The following is a 15,467-nucleotide window of genomic DNA, read 5'->3' on the forward strand; positions in this document are numbered from 1 at the left end:
TACCAAGTTAGATTAACGAACAGTTGATCATTAGAAAGACATCACCGTTGAGCTGGTAAATGTGTGTTTTCTTCTCCCGTATCATGTGCACTGTTTCTGCAATCTGACATGCCATTAGTATAGTTACATCTAGTCATTCTATGGAGAAAAGTTTCTTTGGATTATCTTGCAAAAGTAGTGAGTAGCAAAAAATATCCTGCCAGCCGCCGGATTGTTCCGTGCCGGAACCCGGGATTGAACCGGGGGCCTTTAGATCTTCAGTCTAACGCTCTCCCAACTGAGCTATTCCGGCTGACATGGATTGTTCTGCAATTAGGTGCATTTATAAGTATTGAGCTGTTAGACCAATGATATCATTACATGAAACTGAAAGTGCATGTGCATGTGCAAATTAAGAAATTATTTTCTTGTGTTGAAAATTGAAATAGCTATAGATACCAGTATAGTTTCAAACACGTGTTCTAAGAATATTTATCATTCATTTCTATGTGAAAAAGTCCGTGTAGTACTATACATAATAGCATTAAGATTTTAGCTTTAATAAAAGAAGAAAAAAAAAAACACCCTATTTTCTTCTTCCAAGAAGAGAAGAAAACAGTTACTCTTTCGTCGACGTTATCTTTGAACATCCGTGATTGACTTGACATCATAAAGGATCATCGTCAACGTTACCAAGTTAGATTAACGAACAGTTGATCATTAGAAAGACATCACCGTTGAGCTGGTAAATGTGTGTTTTCTTCTCCCGTATCATGTGCACTGTTTCTGCAATCTGACATGCCATTAGTATAGTTACATCTAGTCATTCTATGGAGAAAAGTTTCTTTGGATTATCTTGCAAAAGTAGTGAGTAGCAAAAAATATCCTGCCAGCCGCCGGATTGTTCCGTGCCGGAACCCGGGATTGAACCGGGGGCCTTTAGATCTTCAGTCTAACGCTCTCCCAACTGAGCTATTCCGGCTGACATGGATTGTTCTGCAATTAGGTGCATTTATAAGTATTGAGCTGTTAGACCAATGATATCATTACATGAAACTGAAAGTGCATGTGCATGTGCAAATTAAGAAAATTATTTTCTTGTGTTGAAAATTGAAATAGCTATAGATACCAGTATAGTTTCAAACACGTGTTCTAAGAATATTTATCATTCATTTCTATGTGAAAAAGTCCGTGTAGTACTATACATAATAGCATTAAGATTTTAGCTTTAATAAAAGAAGAAAAAAAAAAAACACCCTATTTTCTTCTTCCAAGAAGAGAAGAAAACAGTTACTCTTTCGTCGACGTTATCTTTGAACATCCGTGATTGACTTGACATCATAAAGGATCATCGTCAACGTTACCAAGTTAGATTAACGAACAGTTGATCATTAGAAAGACATCACCGTTGAGCTGGTAAATGTGTGTTTTCTTCTCCCGTATCATGTGCACTGTTTCTGCATCTGACATGCCATTAGTATAGTTACATCTAGTCATTCTATGGAGAAAAGTTTCTTTGGATTATCTTGCAAAAGTAGTGAGTAGCAAAAAATATCCTGCCAGCCGCCGGATTGTTCCGTGCCGGAACCCGGGATTGAACCGGGGGCCTTTAGATCTTCAGTCTAACGCTCTCCCAACTGAGCTATTCCGGCTGACATGGATTGTTCTGCAATTAGGTGCATTTATAAGTATTGAGCTGTTAGACCAATGATATCATTACATGAAACTGAAAGTGCATGTGCATGTGCAAATTAAGAAAATTATTTTCTTGTGTTGAAAATTGAAATAGCTATAGATACCAGTATAGTTTCAAACACGTGTTCTAAGAATATTTATCATTCATTTCTATGTGAAAAAGTCCGTGTAGTACTATACATAATAGCATTAAGATTTTAGCTTTAATAAAAGAAGAAAAAAAAAAACACCCTATTTTCTTCTTCCAAGAAGAGAAGAAAACAGTTACTCTTTCGTCGACGTTATCTTTGAACATCCGTGATTGACTTGACATCATAAAGGATCATCGTCAACGTTACCAAGTTAGATTAACGAACAGTTGATCATTAGAAAGACATCACCGTTGAGCTGGTAAATGTGTGTTTTCTTCTCCCGTATCATGTGCACTGTTTCTGCAATCTGACATGCCATTAGTATAGTTACATCTAGTCATTCTATGGAGAAAAGTTTCTTTGGATTATCTTGCAAAAGTAGTGAGTAGCAAAAAATATCCTGCCAGCCGCCGGATTGTTCCGTGCCGGAACCCGGGATTGAACCGGGGGCCTTTAGATCTTCAGTCTAACGCTCTCCCAACTGAGCTATTCCGGCTGACATGGATTGTTCTGCAATTAGGTGCATTTATAAGTATTGAGCTGTTAGACCAATGATATCATTACATGAAACTGAAAGTGCATGTGCATGTGCAAATTAAGAAAATTATTTTCTTGTGTTGAAAATTGAAATAGCTATAGATACCAGTATAGTTTCAAACACGTGTTCTAAGAATATTTATCATTCATTTCTATGTGAAAAAGTCCGTGTAGTACTATACATAATAGCATTAAGATTTTAGCTTTAATAAAAGAAGAAAAAAAAAAACACCCTATTTTCTTCTTCCAAGAAGAGAAGAAAACAGTTACTCTTTCGTCGACGTTATCTTTGAACATCCGTGATTGACTTGACATCATAAAGGATCATCGTCAACGTTACCAAGTTAGATTAACGAACAGTTGATCATTAGAAAGACATCACCGTTGAGCTGGTAAATGTGTGTTTTCTTCTCCCGTATCATGTGCACTGTTTCTGCAATCTGACATGCCATTAGTATAGTTACATCTAGTCATTCTATGGAGAAAAGTTTCTTTGGATTATCTTGCAAAAGTAGTGAGTAGCAAAAAATATCCTGCCAGCCGCCGGATTGTTCCGTGCCGGAACCCGGGATTGAACCGGGGGCCTTTAGATCTTCAGTCTAACGCTCTCCCAACTGAGCTATTCCGGCTGACATGGATTGTTCTGCAATTAGGTGCATTTATAAGTATTGAGCTGTTAGACCAATGATATCATTACATGAAACTGAAAGTGCATGTGCATGTGCAAATTAAGAAAATTATTTTCTTGTGTTGAAAATTGAAATAGCTATAGATACCAGTATAGTTTCAAACACGTGTTCTAAGAATATTTATCATTCATTTCTATGTGAAAAAGTCCGTGTAGTACTATACATAATAGCATTAAGATTTTAGCTTTAATAAAAGAAGAAAAAAAAAAACACCCTATTTTCTTCTTCCAAGAAGAGAAGAAAACAGTTACTCTTTCGTCGACGTTATCTTTGAACATCCGTGATTGACTTGACATCATAAAGGATCATCGTCAACGTTACCAAGTTAGATTAACGAACAGTTGATCATTAGAAAGACATCACCGTTGAGCTGGTAAATGTGTGTTTTCTTCTCCCGTATCATGTGCACTGTTTCTGCAATCTGACATGCCATTAGTATAGTTACATCTAGTCATTCTATGGAGAAAAGTTTCTTTGGATTATCTTGCAAAAGTAGTGAGTAGCAAAAAATATCCTGCCAGCCGCCGGATTGTTCCGTGCCGGAACCCGGGATTGAACCGGGGGCCTTTAGATCTTCAGTCTAACGCTCTCCCAACTGAGCTATTCCGGCTGACATGGATTGTTCTGCAATTAGGTGCATTTATAAGTATTGAGCTGTTAGACCAATGATATCATTACATGAAACTGAAAGTGCATGTGCATGTGCAAATTAAGAAAATTATTTTCTTGTGTTGAAAATTGAAATAGCTATAGATACCAGTATAGTTTCAAACACGTGTTCTAAGAATATTTATCATTCATTTCTATGTGAAAAAGTCCGTGTAGTACTATACATAATAGCATTAAGATTTTAGCTTTAATAAAAGAAGAAAAAAAAAAACACCCTATTTTCTTCTTCCAAGAAGAGAAGAAAACAGTTACTCTTTCGTCGACGTTATCTTTGAACATCCGTGATTGACTTGACATCATAAAGGATCATCGTCAACGTTACCAAGTTAGATTAACGAACAGTTGATCATTAGAAAGACATCACCGTTGAGCTGGTAAATGTGTGTTTTCTTCTCCCGTATCATGTGCACTGTTTCTGCAATCTGACATGCCATTAGTATAGTTACATCTAGTCATTCTATGGAGAAAAGTTTCTTTGGATTATCTTGCAAAAGTAGTGAGTAGCAAAAAATATCCTGCCAGCCGCCGGATTGTTCCGTGCCGGAACCCGGGATTGAACCGGGGGCCTTTAGATCTTCAGTCTAACGCTCTCCCAACTGAGCTATTCCGGCTGACATGGATTGTTCTGCAATTAGGTGCATTTATAAGTATTGAGCTGTTAGACCAATGATATCATTACATGAAACTGAAAGTGCATGTGCATGTGCAAATTAAGAAAATTATTTTCTTGTGTTGAAAATTGAAATAGCTATAGATACCAGTATAGTTTCAAACACGTGTTCTAAGAATATTTATCATTCATTTCTATGTGAAAAAGTCCGTGTAGTACTATACATAATAGCATTAAGATTTTAGCTTTAATAAAAGAAGAAAAAAAAAAACACCCTATTTTCTTCTTCCAAGAAGAGAAGAAAACAGTTACTCTTTCGTCGACGTTATCTTTGAACATCCGTGATTGACTTGACATCATAAAGGATCATCGTCAACGTTACCAAGTTAGATTAACGAACAGTTGATCATTAGAAAGACATCACCGTTGAGCTGGTAAATGTGTGTTTTCTTCTCCCGTATCATGTGCACTGTTTCTGCAATCTGACATGCCATTAGTATAGTTACATCTAGTCATTCTATGGAGAAAAGTTTCTTTGGATTATCTTGCAAAAGTAGTGAGTAGCAAAAAATATCCTGCCAGCCGCCGGATTGTTCCGTGCCGGAACCCGGGATTGAACCGGGGGCCTTTAGATCTTCAGTCTAACGCTCTCCCAACTGAGCTATTCCGGCTGACATGGATTGTTCTGCAATTAGGTGCATTTATAAGTATTGAGCTGTTAGACCAATGATATCATTACATGAAACTGAAAGTGCATGTGCATGTGCAAATTAAGAAAATTATTTTCTTGTGTTGAAAATTGAAATAGCTATAGATACCAGTATAGTTTCAAACACGTGTTCTAAGAATATTTATCATTCATTTCTATGTGAAAAAGTCCGTGTAGTACTATACATAATAGCATTAAGATTTTAGCTTTAATAAAAGAAGAAAAAAAAAAACACCCTATTTTCTTCTTCCAAGAAGAGAAGAAAACAGTTACTCTTTCGTCGACGTTATCTTTGAACATCCGTGATTGACTTGACATCATAAAGGATCATCGTCAACGTTACCAAGTTAGATTAACGAACAGTTGATCATTAGAAAGACATCACCGTTGAGCTGGTAAATGTGTGTTTTCTTCTCCCGTATCATGTGCACTGTTTCTGCAATCTGACATGCCATTAGTATAGTTACATCTAGTCATTCTATGGAGAAAAGTTTCTTTGGATTATCTTGCAAAAGTAGTGAGTAGCAAAAAATATCCTGCCAGCCGCCGGATTGTTCCGTGCCGGAACCCGGGATTGAACCGGGGGCCTTTAGATCTTCAGTCTAACGCTCTCCCAACTGAGCTATTCCGGCTGACATGGATTGTTCTGCAATTAGGTGCATTTATAAGTATTGAGCTGTTAGACCAATGATATCATTACATGAAACTGAAAGTGCATGTGCATGTGCAAATTAAGAAAATTATTTTCTTGTGTTGAAAATTGAAATAGCTATAGATACCAGTATAGTTTCAAACACGTGTTCTAAGAATATTTATCATTCATTTCTATGTGAAAAAGTCCGTGTAGTACTATACATAATAGCATTAAGATTTTAGCTTTAATAAAAGAAGAAAAAAAAAAACACCCTATTTTCTTCTTCCAAGAAGAGAAGAAAACAGTTACTCTTTCGTCGACGTTATCTTTGAACATCCGTGATTGACTTGACATCATAAAGGATCATCGTCAACGTTACCAAGTTAGATTAACGAACAGTTGATCATTAGAAAGACATCACCGTTGAGCTGGTAAATGTGTGTTTTCTTCTCCCGTATCATGTGCACTGTTTCTGCAATCTGACATGCCATTAGTATAGTTACATCTAGTCATTCTATGGAGAAAAGTTTCTTTGGATTATCTTGCAAAAGTAGTGAGTAGCAAAAAATATCCTGCCAGCCGCCGGATTGTTCCGTGCCGGAACCCGGGATTGAACCGGGGGCCTTTAGATCTTCAGTCTAACGCTCTCCCAACTGAGCTATTCCGGCTGACATGGATTGTTCTGCAATTAGGTGCATTTATAAGTATTGAGCTGTTAGACCAATGATATCATTACATGAAACTGAAAGTGCATGTGCATGTGCAAATTAAGAAAATTATTTTCTTGTGTTGAAAATTGAAATAGCTATAGATACCAGTATAGTTTCAAACACGTGTTCTAAGAATATTTATCATTCATTTCTATGTGAAAAAGTCCGTGTAGTACTATACATAATAGCATTAAGATTTTAGCTTTAATAAAAGAAGAAAAAAAAAAACACCCTATTTTCTTCTTCCAAGAAGAGAAGAAAACAGTTACTCTTTCGTCGACGTTATCTTTGAACATCCGTGATTGACTTGACATCATAAAGGATCATCGTCAACGTTACCAAGTTAGATTAACGAACAGTTGATCATTAGAAAGACATCACCGTTGAGCTGGTAAATGTGTGTTTTCTTCTCCCGTATCATGTGCACTGTTTCTGCAATCTGACATGCCATTAGTATAGTTACATCTAGTCATTCTATGGAGAAAAGTTTCTTTGGATTATCTTGCAAAAGTAGTGAGTAGCAAAAAATATCCTGCCAGCCGCCGGATTGTTCCGTGCCGGAACCCGGGATTGAACCGGGGGCCTTTAGATCTTCAGTCTAACGCTCTCCCAACTGAGCTATTCCGGCTGACATGGATTGTTCTGCAATTAGGTGCATTTATAAGTATTGAGCTGTTAGACCAATGATATCATTACATGAAACTGAAAGTGCATGTGCATGTGCAAATTAAGAAAATTATTTTCTTGTGTTGAAAATTGAAATAGCTATAGATACCAGTATAGTTTCAAACACGTGTTCTAAGAATATTTATCATTCATTTCTATGTGAAAAAGTCCGTGTAGTACTATACATAATAGCATTAAGATTTTAGCTTTAATAAAAGAAGAAAAAAAAAAACACCCTATTTTCTTCTTCCAAGAAGAGAAGAAAACAGTTACTCTTTCGTCGACGTTATCTTTGAACATCCGTGATTGACTTGACATCATAAAGGATCATCGTCAACGTTACCAAGTTAGATTAACGAACAGTTGATCATTAGAAAGACATCACCGTTGAGCTGGTAAATGTGTGTTTTCTTCTCCCGTATCATGTGCACTGTTTCTGCAATCTGACATGCCATTAGTATAGTTACATCTAGTCATTCTATGGAGAAAAGTTTCTTTGGATTATCTTGCAAAAGTAGTGAGTAGCAAAAAATATCCTGCCAGCCGCCGGATTGTTCCGTGCCGGAACCCGGGATTGAACCGGGGGCCTTTAGATCTTCAGTCTAACGCTCTCCCAACTGAGCTATTCCGGCTGACATGGATTGTTCTGCAATTAGGTGCATTTATAAGTATTGAGCTGTTAGACCAATGATATCATTACATGAAACTGAAAGTGCATGTGCATGTGCAAATTAAGAAAATTATTTTCTTGTGTTGAAAATTGAAATAGCTATAGATACCAGTATAGTTTCAAACACGTGTTCTAAGAATATTTATCATTCATTTCTATGTGAAAAAGTCCGTGTAGTACTATACATAATAGCATTAAGATTTTAGCTTTAATAAAAGAAGAAAAAAAAAAACACCCTATTTTCTTCTTCCAAGAAGAGAAGAAAACAGTTACTCTTTCGTCGACGTTATCTTTGAACATCCGTGATTGACTTGACATCATAAAGGATCATCGTCAACGTTACCAAGTTAGATTAACGAACAGTTGATCATTAGAAAGACATCACCGTTGAGCTGGTAAATGTGTGTTTTCTTCTCCCGTATCATGTGCACTGTTTCTGCAATCTGACATGCCATTAGTATAGTTACATCTAGTCATTCTATGGAGAAAAGTTTCTTTGGATTATCTTGCAAAAGTAGTGAGTAGCAAAAAATATCCTGCCAGCCGCCGGATTGTTCCGTGCCGGAACCCGGGATTGAACCGGGGGCCTTTAGATCTTCAGTCTAACGCTCTCCCAACTGAGCTATTCCGGCTGACATGGATTGTTCTGCAATTAGGTGCATTTATAAGTATTGAGCTGTTAGACCAATGATATCATTACATGAAACTGAAAGTGCATGTGCATGTGCAAATTAAGAAAATTATTTTCTTGTGTTGAAAATTGAAATAGCTATAGATACCAGTATAGTTTCAAACACGTGTTCTAAGAATATTTATCATTCATTTCTATGTGAAAAAGTCCGTGTAGTACTATACATAATAGCATTAAGATTTTAGCTTTAATAAAAGAAGAAAAAAAAAAACACCCTATTTTCTTCTTCCAAGAAGAGAAGAAAACAGTTACTCTTTCGTCGACGTTATCTTTGAACATCCGTGATTGACTTGACATCATAAAGGATCATCGTCAACGTTACCAAGTTAGATTAACGAACAGTTGATCATTAGAAAGACATCACCGTTGAGCTGGTAAATGTGTGTTTTCTTCTCCCGTATCATGTGCACTGTTTCTGCAATCTGACATGCCATTAGTATAGTTACATCTAGTCATTCTATGGAGAAAAGTTTCTTTGGATTATCTTGCAAAAGTAGTGAGTAGCAAAAAATATCCTGCCAGCCGCCGGATTGTTCCGTGCCGGAACCCGGGATTGAACCGGGGGCCTTTAGATCTTCAGTCTAACGCTCTCCCAACTGAGCTATTCCGGCTGACATGGATTGTTCTGCAATTAGGTGCATTTATAAGTATTGAGCTGTTAGACCAATGATATCATTACATGAAACTGAAAGTGCATGTGCATGTGCAAATTAAGAAAATTATTTTCTTGTGTTGAAAATTGAAATAGCTATAGATACCAGTATAGTTTCAAACACGTGTTCTAAGAATATTTATCATTCATTTCTATGTGAAAAAGTCCGTGTAGTACTATACATAATAGCATTAAGATTTTAGCTTTAATAAAAGAAGAAAAAAAAAAACACCCTATTTTCTTCTTCCAAGAAGAGAAGAAAACAGTTACTCTTTCGTCGACGTTATCTTTGAACATCCGTGATTGACTTGACATCATAAAGGATCATCGTCAACGTTACCAAGTTAGATTAACGAACAGTTGATCATTAGAAAGACATCACCGTTGAGCTGGTAAATGTGTGTTTTCTTCTCCCGTATCATGTGCACTGTTTCTGCAATCTGACATGCCATTAGTATAGTTACATCTAGTCATTCTATGGAGAAAAGTTTCTTTGGATTATCTTGCAAAAGTAGTGAGTAGCAAAAAATATCCTGCCAGCCGCCGGATTGTTCCGTGCCGGAACCCGGGATTGAACCGGGGGCCTTTAGATCTTCAGTCTAACGCTCTCCCAACTGAGCTATTCCGGCTGACATGGATTGTTCTGCAATTAGGTGCATTTATAAGTATTGAGCTGTTAGACCAATGATATCATTACATGAAACTGAAAGTGCATGTGCATGTGCAAATTAAGAAAATTATTTTCTTGTGTTGAAAATTGAAATAGCTATAGATACCAGTATAGTTTCAAACACGTGTTCTAAGAATATTTATCATTCATTTCTATGTGAAAAAGTCCGTGTAGTACTATACATAATAGCATTAAGATTTTAGCTTTAATAAAAGAAGAAAAAAAAAAACACCCTATTTTCTTCTTCCAAGAAGAGAAGAAAACAGTTACTCTTTCGTCGACGTTATCTTTGAACATCCGTGATTGACTTGACATCATAAAGGATCATCGTCAACGTTACCAAGTTAGATTAACGAACAGTTGATCATTAGAAAGACATCACCGTTGAGCTGGTAAATGTGTGTTTTCTTCTCCCGTATCATGTGCACTGTTTCTGCAATCTGACATGCCATTAGTATAGTTACATCTAGTCATTCTATGGAGAAAAGTTTCTTTGGATTATCTTGCAAAAGTAGTGAGTAGCAAAAAATATCCTGCCAGCCGCCGGATTGTTCCGTGCCGGAACCCGGGATTGAACCGGGGGCCTTTAGATCTTCAGTCTAACGCTCTCCCAACTGAGCTATTCCGGCTGACATGGATTGTTCTGCAATTAGGTGCATTTATAAGTATTGAGCTGTTAGACCAATGATATCATTACATGAAACTGAAAGTGCATGTGCATGTGCAAATTAAGAAAATTATTTTCTTGTGTTGAAAATTGAAATAGCTATAGATACCAGTATAGTTTCAAACACGTGTTCTAAGAATATTTATCATTCATTTCTATGTGAAAAAGTCCGTGTAGTACTATACATAATAGCATTAAGATTTTAGCTTTAATAAAAGAAGAAAAAAAAAAACACCCTATTTTCTTCTTCCAAGAAGAGAAGAAAACAGTTACTCTTTCGTCGACGTTATCTTTGAACATCCGTGATTGACTTGACATCATAAAGGATCATCGTCAACGTTACCAAGTTAGATTAACGAACAGTTGATCATTAGAAAGACATCACCGTTGAGCTGGTAAATGTGTGTTTTCTTCTCCCGTATCATGTGCACTGTTTCTGCAATCTGACATGCCATTAGTATAGTTACATCTAGCATGTGCATGTGCAAATTAAGAAAATTATTTTCTTGTGTTGAAAATTATAAATTCCACAATTTCCAGCTGTTTTGTTTTAAGTTTGAAGAAAGTGACCATCATTGCATTTCAAAGCAACACTTTATGGTATCTTGTACTGAAAAAAATAACATACCCATCAAGGCATATACGGAAGAACTGGTTACCGGAACTTCGGATTTACCAAAACAGGTACTTAGATATGACAAACAGGCAAAATGTACCCTGTTTTTTTTTTAAATTATGTTCATTTTTTTTAAATGTATGTCAAAAAGTTTTCTACAATGATTAATAGTCATTCAGCTTTTATTTGATATGTACAGTACCTAATATATTCTACATATTTTAAAAGTTACAATCATGCGTAGGAACTATTTTGTGTTAAATATGTACTACTTTCTAGTATGTGCTTTCTGGCCGGGCCTCAATTAAAGGTCTTATACCTTAAGGAGCGTTTCAACCATTTACTGATATAAACATCCACCTTAATTATACCGAATTTTATAGTAGTATAGAAGTTTAAAGATTGATGAATATCTTTTAAAAATAGTACAAAATCAATTTAACAAGTTTTTTTTTATCAGTAAAAATCACATTCAAAAGATAGTACATTTATTTAGGGACGACATCAAAAGATCGATGTAGGATAAAAACTTAAATCAAATAGTTTGGGGTGGGGGATGGGGGTTAAATTCTGCAAGTTTTGTATATCTAAAATCGATTTTTACATATATCCCTTTTGGTAAATCAATTTTTTCCAAATTAAGTTAAGAGGAGGGTGGGTCAGTGAAAAATCTATGTGAATTAAGTTTTTTATCCTACATTGAACTTTTGATGTTGTCCCTTAGGGACTTCATCCGTACTAGACTGGTTACCCATCAACTGGAATCCTATACTACGTAGAAGCAATCACCTAAAGAATACATACATACATACATACATACATACATACATACATACATACATACATACATACATACATACATACATACATACATACATACATACATACATACATACATACATACATACATACATACATACATACATACATACATACATACATACATACATACATACATACATACATACATACATACATACATACATACATACATACATACATACATACATACATACATACATACATACATACATACATACATACATACATACATACATACATACATACATACATACATACATACATACATACATACATACATACATACATACATACATACATACATACATACATACATACATACATACATACATACATACATACATACATACATACATACATACATACATACATACATACATACATACATACATACATACATACATACACACGAAAATATGAATAGAATCTTATGATGTAGCTGATGGCTTCTATATATCAATTCGAGCTAAAGAAATGTTTTTGTATGCAATATTATCATTTAAAGTTGTTCTTGCAATCAATGACACATATACCAGCTTACACAAGATACGTTAATGATATTATTTATACATTCATTAAAAATTGCCAAAATTATTCTTTCTGTACTGAGTCAGGAATATAACGTTTTTTTTCACTAGATATTTTGGCTGATATAGCTGAACGGTTGATTTTGTCAGGTTTTGTGGATTTCTCCATTTTTGTTGGAAAATAACCTTTGAGTTCTTTATTGTTGTTACTACTTTTTGTTTTACTATGATAAAAGAAATAGTGTTTTTTTTTCAAAATTTATAAAACATATATGTTTTAAACCCTCCTTTTACACTGTTTATGATATCTATTCTGCTGGCTTCAAATACTTATATAGACTCATTATTCTGTAGACTATGTTTTATTCGAAATAATAATGTTTGTGTACAAGATATATAGATTTTGATAATATACAAACAACATTTATTTTAGTAACATATAGTACAAATTATATCAGTATAAAGCATACTTTATCTATTCTAACATAGTATAACTATGACACAATTCACCAACGTGTTATTTTCTTCTCGATTAAATGTGTAAGCTATTAATAGTACATGAAAAAAAAACAAGTGAAAAAATGTTCTCAAATTTCAAAAATGCTGTGCAGTTTTAAAAGTTCTTAGCACTAGTTTTTTTTAATATCTTGCGTACAATTTTTCAGACAAGTGCACAACAGATTAAATCTCTGGCAAATGAAAATATTCATACAGGCGAATGTCTGAACCGAGGAATTTCAAAAACAAGCGAGAGTACAAATTAAGAACAAGAAGTTGACATTACTTTCTATAGAGTTGATGAAGGACATAGAATCATTTATATAAATAATACTAATTGCATATTATTCAAGTGATTGATAATTTGGTTTATTTCAAAAAAAAAAAAATGATGAATGCGTTTCCACCTATCTAAAAATTACATTGACCAGAAAACAAAAATAAAGAAACATAAAAACATACGGGTTTTAAATCAAACTAGGTGTATTTCTATTGTTAAGCAAATACGAAAATAAAAAAAATAGAAAGGAAATAAGTGTGTACTATCCGATTTCAAATACTAGAAAAAGTCAAAACACAGTAAAAAAACAGTCCATGTAGATGTTATTTGTAATTAAAATGATTGAGAATAGAATTAGGGAATGTGTCAAAGAACAAACAACAGCCGAAGGCTACCAATTGGTCTTCAAGGTAGCGAGAAAATCCCGCACCCGGAGATGGTCCTTAGCTGGCCCTTAAATCTGAAATTTGAGGCCAAAATCGGCCCTTACCGGATCTACTCCATTACATAACTGTCTATAAGTAAAATCTCTGTTTGTTGACCATTTTCATGCCTTTCCCACTAGACCATGGTTCAACGACTGAACTAATAAGCAATGTTGGTGTCCATCAGATTGCCTTTATCTTAATTGTATCACGACAGGCAAGACAATCATATATGTGTCAACAATTCAGTTGAAATACATAAACCAAACCACTACAAGCGATTTTCTATGTCCATGCCGTGTTCTTTCTCAATATTTACATAATTATATATATATATCATTTAAAAATTTGTCAAGAACCGCCAAATTGGGGACGACCAACGATATATCTTACTAGCTACATCTTGTCAGTCTTAAAAGGAATTAGGAATGCTTTGCAGTTTTTGTATGATTTTATTGAATTGACCCTTATTGTAATAGTAAATAACTTATCATAGATACCAGGACTAAATTTTCACACCTACGCCAGACGCGCGTTTCGTCTACAAAAGACTCATCAGTGACGCTCGAATAAATAAATGTTTAAAAGGCCAAATACATTACGAAGTTGAAGAGCATTGAGGATCCAAAAATTCCTAAAAGTTTTGGCAAATACAGATAAGGTAATCTATTCCTGAAGTAGAAAAGCCTTAGTATTTCAAAAATTAGAAGTTTTGTTTACAGTTAATCTATTATTATGAACATATCAATCATAACTGAAGTCAACACAGAAGTGATGACTACTAAAAAGATTCTTACATGGGATCCGGAAATCTAGTTCACAATTTTCCTTCAGTTATTTCCAGGGGACATGCCTATTCAACAAAAGTCGGATTTCATTTTTTTTATAAATGGAATCACAGTAGAAATTAGCTTGGAACGATTAACTAACTGCATAATCATTATCCTAATAAAACGTCTAAATCGATATTTGGAAATCATTTCTATTAAGTTGGAACTGTATAAAATCCTTTTTGGAACTATTATAATGACTGTAAGGAGATTGTAAAAAAAAATCAAGAATACTTTCGATTTTAAAATGAAACGAAAACGAAAAGTGACACGTGGAAAATAAATTCGAACGGATTGGTTTGTGTTCTATCAAAGCAGGAAATTCTCAGGACGTGACAAAATGACACATTTTGTATGGTTTATACAGGAAAAAACACCATTTTGGGATTAAAAACTAAACAAAATGATAGAATTGTTAAATACTTAAGCAAAAGATAGCTTTCAAACAATGCTTTGAGAATATCAAAAGAAAAGATAGGGTCACCGTATGCTTTTTCCGGCTAAAATTCAAAATAGGAAAATTCCATGTAGAATCCTTCAGAAAATGCACTGTTTAGAGTTAACTCTCCTTAAAATGCCAATTTTTTAAATTTTATAAACAACAAAAAATAATCAATATTTGCATAAGTATTAATATTTATAAGTTGTATTCTTATAAATTGGTTCTTTTCAATGAAAATTCACATTTAATATCTGCATTCTTGCATCAAATTTTGCTAACTTGATAGAAAATCTGGACCTTTGTTTCCCGTTTTTTTACAATCCAAGATGGAGGAAGACACCCATACCAAATTAACTAGTTTCCTTCAGTTGGTTGATATAGCCAAGCGTTTGATTTTATCAGTTTTTATGGACTTTCCCCTGTTCGTTTTTTTCATAATGTCTCATTGATGTAACCTCATACCTATACTTTTAAATCACAGAAACATAGAAAATGTTTTAAATTACGTTTGGTGTAATCTCACTACGGAAATATCTTTAAAAGAGGGACGAAAGATACCAGAGGGACAGTCAAACTCATAAATCGAAAATAAACTGACAACGTCATGGTTAAAAATGAAAAAGACAAACAGACAAACAATAGTACACA

General features: G+C 34.5%; 16 non-coding genes across 16 annotated transcripts; all 16 read right to left on the reverse strand.

The window, feature by feature from the left end:
• Nucleotides 1-219: 219 nt before the first annotated feature.
• Nucleotides 220-292, reverse strand: Trnaf-gaa (transfer RNA phenylalanine (anticodon GAA)). The gene has a single exon. It is a non-coding gene; the product is annotated as a tRNA-Phe (tRNA).
• Nucleotides 293-888: 596 nt separating this feature from the next.
• Nucleotides 889-961, reverse strand: Trnaf-gaa (transfer RNA phenylalanine (anticodon GAA)). The gene has a single exon. It is a non-coding gene; the product is annotated as a tRNA-Phe (tRNA).
• A 597-nt stretch (nt 962-1,558) lies between these two features.
• Nucleotides 1,559-1,631, reverse strand: Trnaf-gaa (transfer RNA phenylalanine (anticodon GAA)). Its single transcript has one exon. It is a non-coding gene; the product is annotated as a tRNA-Phe (tRNA).
• A 597-nt stretch (nt 1,632-2,228) lies between these two features.
• On the reverse strand, nt 2,229-2,301 carry Trnaf-gaa (transfer RNA phenylalanine (anticodon GAA)). The gene has a single exon. It is a non-coding gene; the product is annotated as a tRNA-Phe (tRNA).
• Nucleotides 2,302-2,898: 597 nt separating this feature from the next.
• Trnaf-gaa (transfer RNA phenylalanine (anticodon GAA)) lies at nt 2,899-2,971 on the reverse strand. The gene has a single exon. It is a non-coding gene; the product is annotated as a tRNA-Phe (tRNA).
• Nucleotides 2,972-3,568: 597 nt separating this feature from the next.
• Nucleotides 3,569-3,641, reverse strand: Trnaf-gaa (transfer RNA phenylalanine (anticodon GAA)). Its single transcript has one exon. It is a non-coding gene; the product is annotated as a tRNA-Phe (tRNA).
• Nucleotides 3,642-4,238: 597 nt separating this feature from the next.
• Nucleotides 4,239-4,311, reverse strand: Trnaf-gaa (transfer RNA phenylalanine (anticodon GAA)). Its single transcript has one exon. It is a non-coding gene; the product is annotated as a tRNA-Phe (tRNA).
• Nucleotides 4,312-4,908: 597 nt separating this feature from the next.
• Trnaf-gaa (transfer RNA phenylalanine (anticodon GAA)) lies at nt 4,909-4,981 on the reverse strand. The gene has a single exon. It is a non-coding gene; the product is annotated as a tRNA-Phe (tRNA).
• A 597-nt stretch (nt 4,982-5,578) lies between these two features.
• On the reverse strand, nt 5,579-5,651 carry Trnaf-gaa (transfer RNA phenylalanine (anticodon GAA)). Its single transcript has one exon. It is a non-coding gene; the product is annotated as a tRNA-Phe (tRNA).
• A 597-nt stretch (nt 5,652-6,248) lies between these two features.
• Trnaf-gaa (transfer RNA phenylalanine (anticodon GAA)) lies at nt 6,249-6,321 on the reverse strand. The gene has a single exon. It is a non-coding gene; the product is annotated as a tRNA-Phe (tRNA).
• A 597-nt stretch (nt 6,322-6,918) lies between these two features.
• Nucleotides 6,919-6,991, reverse strand: Trnaf-gaa (transfer RNA phenylalanine (anticodon GAA)). The gene has a single exon. It is a non-coding gene; the product is annotated as a tRNA-Phe (tRNA).
• A 597-nt stretch (nt 6,992-7,588) lies between these two features.
• Nucleotides 7,589-7,661, reverse strand: Trnaf-gaa (transfer RNA phenylalanine (anticodon GAA)). The gene has a single exon. It is a non-coding gene; the product is annotated as a tRNA-Phe (tRNA).
• Nucleotides 7,662-8,258: 597 nt separating this feature from the next.
• Nucleotides 8,259-8,331, reverse strand: Trnaf-gaa (transfer RNA phenylalanine (anticodon GAA)). Its single transcript has one exon. It is a non-coding gene; the product is annotated as a tRNA-Phe (tRNA).
• Nucleotides 8,332-8,928: 597 nt separating this feature from the next.
• Trnaf-gaa (transfer RNA phenylalanine (anticodon GAA)) lies at nt 8,929-9,001 on the reverse strand. Its single transcript has one exon. It is a non-coding gene; the product is annotated as a tRNA-Phe (tRNA).
• Nucleotides 9,002-9,598: 597 nt separating this feature from the next.
• On the reverse strand, nt 9,599-9,671 carry Trnaf-gaa (transfer RNA phenylalanine (anticodon GAA)). The gene has a single exon. It is a non-coding gene; the product is annotated as a tRNA-Phe (tRNA).
• Nucleotides 9,672-10,268: 597 nt separating this feature from the next.
• On the reverse strand, nt 10,269-10,341 carry Trnaf-gaa (transfer RNA phenylalanine (anticodon GAA)). Its single transcript has one exon. It is a non-coding gene; the product is annotated as a tRNA-Phe (tRNA).
• Nucleotides 10,342-15,467: the final 5,126 nt, after the last annotated feature.

The sequence above is a fragment of the Mytilus galloprovincialis genome, chromosome 10, assembly GCF_965363235.1.
Source record: "Mytilus galloprovincialis chromosome 10, xbMytGall1.hap1.1, whole genome shotgun sequence".
Lineage (NCBI taxonomy): Eukaryota > Metazoa > Mollusca > Bivalvia > Mytilida > Mytilidae > Mytilus > Mytilus galloprovincialis.